Raw genomic sequence first — 5,801 nt, forward strand, 5'->3', positions numbered from 1 at the left:
CTGCTGTTGAGCACAGGGCAAACATACAACATACCCAATAAACATATCATGCCCCATCTTCCTTGTAAAATTGGCAGGCGTTAGCTTGGCCTGGGACAGGCAGCTTGCCTGGTCAGCTGCCTGATCCCACTACGCTCGCCCTTGCTTTTCTCCCTTTGTGTGCTGGGAGGAGTGTTTGCCTATTCCCCACTTCTGGATGTGTCAGCCTAAATCGACACCACTGCTTACTGTCATCATGGAGAATATGAAATACCAGACACAGTGGGCATTTCTTTTCAACAAAGAGGTGTTGACCCAGGGGTCTCAAATCACAAGTCTTTGTTTCGTCACATTGACTGTTTGCATTCTGCAAAGCTCTGGTGATGCTAGCATATGCTTCTGACGCTTCATGCAGTCTTATTTTATGTCAGTGGAGACAACCAGCTCCACTCTGTCCTTCTGCCATGCTAAATATCTACCAGAATCTGACCCTCCAATCCTTTTCAGTAGATGCTTTATTGTTTTGGCACCTACTTGTACCAGCCCGGAGACCGGTATATTGCGGAAGTGGTGGTTGCATGTCTCTACACACAATTAAGCAATGATCAACCTGGGGCTCAGTATACACAGCCTTCTGCCCAGATGCATCTTCTAGTACAGCCATCACACAAAAAGCAGAATTATATTCTAGAATAGACACATAGCTTCCCTTTGCCAAGGCAAACAAACCCACCTACTTTGATTCAGGAGCCAGTTTTTCCTATACCATCAACACAGGCCACTTCACTTGGTTTATATTTCTGGCAGAAGAGACAGGACTAAATAACTTCTTCAATGTGACTGTTATTTGAAGCCAGTAAAGAGCATTTCTGGCCTTTCTTTGAGGTTTTCCAATCCCTAAATGACCTTCACAATTCTTTTCCTATACGTTTTCCTGTAACGCCTTAGGAATCACAGTCTTGCTGCCTTTAAAGCAAAATTCCATCAACAACTAAGATTTCTCCCTTCAGTCTCTGACAGGGTCCAGTAGCATACTAGCTGGCACACAGTCTCCTAAAAAGTTGGATTGCACTGAAAATTCGAGAGTCTCATCCTCTGCAGGTGCAACATCAGTCCGTATTTAACCAGAGGGTGAACAAGATGCAGCAGATATTTGCTTGTATATGTGTGGTGTTTATCTAGCACAAATCTTCTGTAACACCAAAACTCTCCCTGATTTGTTATACAGTGTGCAAATTATACCTGTGTAGCTGGAAAAAAAAAAAAAACAACTCCATGAAGGAAAGAGGTAGTACAAAGTTGCATGAGTAAACATCATCATCTATGTGAGCACTTTGATCACCATTTTTTTCTAGTGATTCATAAACATGTAGTCTCCAGTTTTAACCACAATATTTAAAAGGTACAACTCCCACACCAGCATTGCCCTGGAGGCATTCACAGCTAATTTAGGTGTATGTTTAATGTAGATATTACCCTTACCTTAAATAGGGTGATTGTATCATCAGGTAGACCTCTCTTTTATAAAGAAAAGGAAACCTTCACATGTCTCAGGTATCTTAGTATCTCAGCACCCAGCACTGTCCAGATAGTGGGTGAGAAAATCCTATTCCCTACCACTGCAGTGATGGCACCCTCTCCATGAAACAAAAGCCAGGACACCCTTTTAACAATTAGTATGTTCCCCTGCCTCTCTTTTTATAGATTGCAGCTTTCCAAGTTGTTATTTACCCCTAGATTTCATTTCCTGAACAAGACTGCCATGCAAAACTAGCTTTCCTCTTAACCAAAAGTCCTGGTATTACACAAGACTAATGCAATTCTATGTATCCAGCAGAAAATGTAAAACGTTCATTTACTCTCAAATGAAAGTCCTTTTTTGCTGCAATACCCCTATGAAGAGCTCCTTTCATATTATAAGCATTTCATCATCAACCCCTTGCCATGCTGCGCTTGTTCTGATATTCATTGCTTTCTGCTGCCTTTGAAAGCCATTGGTCTTCATCTCAGGTATCCTATTATAATCCTGAGATTTTCTATTACACACACAGTTATCTTGTGTTTTACCAAGGATACACACTACATCTATGGGAAGAAAACCAGGCATTACGGCTGGATGGACCCCTCATGTGAGAGCATCCATCACTCAGTTTAAATGCAGCCTTAACTTCTCAAATGTAGCTCTTAACTTTAGATCAGTTACACTGATTTTTCACTTTTGTTTTCATAATCTCCACTTAAAATACGTCATTCACATGCTAGGCGGAGGGGTACTGCGGAATGCAGTACTTCCCAGATGTACGCTATACAGAGTAATAATTATCCTTCGCTGCCCAAGTTAAGTTAAACCTATGAAAAACATGAGAAGGGCTGTCAGCAATAAGGCCATCTTCTAATTGTTTTCCTTTACTAGGGCACCTGCTGCCGAAAGCTCCAGAGAAGTGCCGTTTAAGCTGCCTTCAGCTATCCTCCACATTTCTGGAGAGTTTCAACTTCTGATGGGTTTCAAGAGCTCCATGCTTTCACTCAGGTATTTTGTTAGTTTGGTTTACACCTGAAGTAAGTGTGGGTGACCACACAGCACCTTGCAGTGTGGCTGAACCCGATGGCTTGTATCTGAGGTCTGACAGACCACCCGTCTGCAGCTTCAGCTCCTGCACAGCATCTTACCGGGCTCCAAGAGGCTCACACCAGAAATGGCAGAGCGCATCTTCTTCACCAGATGGGCTTAGGGCCAACTTCCCCCATCGACGCAAACCAGATTGGGCTAAAAGCACTGAGCATACCTTTGATTCCACGGTAATGGAAAGTTAAGGTATGTAAAGCCTCAGAACTGGGTCAACAACAACAAAAAAACCCCTAGGCCAGAAGAGCATACTTTTAAAAATCCCACCTGCAAAGGTTAGCAGTGTTACCTCCCCACCCTGGCCTTGCCGTACTGCCGTGCCGACTCTACTGATTGAGGATTCCTAGGGTTAATTTTGTGATCTGGGAGGCCGATGAGATGGCATTTTACTTAAAACTTGATTTTATTTTTCAAGGTTTGTTTTAAATGCACCTTGTAAATGAATTCTAATTTGACCTCTAATTTGAACCAATGATCAGTACTAGTATTTACATGAACCAGACGTGGGACAGTTCATAAATCTGGGGTCAATTTTTTTTTTTTTAATTATTTGCTCACTGGGATATATACATAAACTGCAAAACACCGTAGACTATTAACTCACATCTTTTTCCCTTATGGTTCCAAAGCCAAAGTGTTCCTCCCTCTTCAATTCATTTTTTTAATTTTCTCTGAATCCATTCAAACTTTATCCAATAAGTGTCAGTAAGTGATAGTCATATTGAATAAATGCAGAATTAGTAAACCCTCTAATTCCAAAGTGTTTAGCTTTGGAGCGCAAGAAGTTAAACACTTTCTTGCAACACATTGTAAACATGTCAATGTGTTTAACATTTTAAATGTGTTCTGTTCCCTTGCGCATGTGTTTAGAAAAGAAACAGGTTATGATATTTAACTAGTGAATGGATATATGTGCTCATTCCTACCAACACTTTTTAAACACTTGTGGACGCTTAAAATTATGATGTGTTTAAGATTTGAACACGTTTGCTTTTCTACACTTCTAATCCAATGAATGTTTGATGCATTTATTTAGAACAGCAAGTTTTTATCAGGCTAGCAAAGCATTCAATTTGTAAATAGCAACGCTTGATGTTTTCCTAACCATTTCTTCATTCTACTCAAAACTAGAATCTAATCAGTTGAGGTTTTAATACAGGGTAAAGCAATTTTTCCCACCAGAATGAAATGATTGTGCTAAGCTGAAGGTGATCTCATTTGTGAGGTGCAGAAGTAGCTACGTTTAAAATGTGCTTTCTTTCTCCAAGACAAGACTGTGCGCTACATGGGAAACACAGGAGGTTTGCAACTGGAATGAAAAAAGCCAAAGGAGAACATCTGCAAACATTTTTAAGGAGGGTTTTTTATTACGTGCTCTATAGTTGGATAAAAGCATAAATTATCTGGAAATAAACTGGCTATACTACTCACCTACACACGTATGGGGTTACTCAGTGAGGAACTGGCAAAGCCCCATGCATCTTCCACTCCTCCTTCACCTGAACTCTGCTCACTGGTCTAGCTGCGCTTGGGCTATTTCTAAACTTCCAAACCACCAAGCAGCTGCTAACAGCTGTCATTTAAAAAAAAACAAATGGCAGCAATAAAATTTTATCTATCATTCCTCCAAATTAGCTTAACCTGAGGCCAAGCACAGGCAATGCTCAGTGCTTACACCCATGACATGCTATTTCAGGACCTGTGAATGATAAAAATGGGTTCTTTTTTAGTGTGATAATTTGAATTTCCCTGTAAAATCCAATTGCAGTGGTTGTCAACCATTTCCATACCGTGATCCTGTTACAACAAAAGAACAGCTTCACGTCCCCACTTTTGCCTGCTCCTGCCATCTTCCATCCTTGAACCTGTCCACAGGAAAAAGAAGTCTACTTGAAATTCTCTGGAATATCTTTAAAAGCCAGAAAAACAGCATTTAAAGTCATTTCAGGACTAGGAATAGACACATCACATTCTATTACGGGGAAAGGCAAAATTAACTAAGTTCTTAAGGGTATCTAGCGTGTCTGCCTTAAATTTTATTCTTGTTCAAGAACCAATAAACATGGATAACTCAGAAAGCCGGGGGCTATTTTTAATTTAATTTGAGAGCCAGCCATCCCAACTTCATTCATAAGTCTTTGTATTCCAGCTGTACCAGTAAGGTCAGAAACCCCTGCCTATATCTGTGCTGTGTACCGCTGCGCTGGGGCTGTGCAAGGCCCCAGAAAGACCTTGCATCCACCAAGGGGTCAAAGCAGAAACAGAGCGCGCCAACTCTTCCAGTCCCCACCGCAGGCCAGGGGAAGCAGAGCTCACCTCCCTCCTGGCTTTTCGTGGCACATCACCTCCATGGAGCCACGCTGCAGAGAGGGAACGGTCAGGCGACTTACTTACAAACGCAAAAGAAAACAAAGTACTCACACAGCCCTTGTATCAGCCTGTGAGACGCATGTCCCCACTTCTGAGGGGAGTTTCTCCTGGTCCTTCCTGAGTGACCGCCCAGCCTTGGCACAGACAGACCTTCTGCAGCTCTTCCGTTGGTGTCCTGCCCTGCAGAGAGGGAACCATGAACCACTGCAGGATCTTGCCATCCTCGCCGTTGGGCATGACAGAACCCAGAGCTTTCATATTTCTCAGCATCGTGAGTTACCTGGAGTGCTTTCCACAACTTGTTTTTAATGACAAGGAAATGAGGGTGATGGGGTTTGGCCACACTGTAGGTATAGAAGCTTACCATGGACCAGTATTCTGAAAATTTTCAGCCTTTGCTGAAGGAACAGCGATGTAAAAGCTCAATGCTGGAGCCATTTAAAGTTTGAATGCCAGCTGCATTTTTATTGGCCGTCTGTGACTTCAAAGGGCTTTTCCTCTGCTAATGCCCAGACAGGTAGGCTGCCCTGAAATCTCTCTGCCATGCTGACTTACGGATTTTGAACTGATTTTATCTGCAGGCTTATGCCTGAAAATGAACATTAAACATATCGGGGCTGAAATGAATTTCAGCATCTCGCATTCCAGCTACAGTGCTGACACTTAATCAGGCAGGGGACGGTTCATCTGAAAACATATAGTAAAGATGTGCTTTGTAGTCATGTAAACCTTCATCACTTATACTTTAATCCCAAGACCTTAAGACAAAAACTTCAGAAAAGCAGATACGCTGCTGCTGTGCCAAGTTTTTATTTTTAAGAATCGG

The sequence above is a fragment of the Charadrius vociferus genome, unplaced genomic scaffold, assembly GCF_000708025.1.
Source record: "Charadrius vociferus isolate BGI_N301 unplaced genomic scaffold, ASM70802v2 scaffold192, whole genome shotgun sequence".
Classification (NCBI taxonomy): Eukaryota; Metazoa; Chordata; class Aves; order Charadriiformes; family Charadriidae; genus Charadrius; species Charadrius vociferus.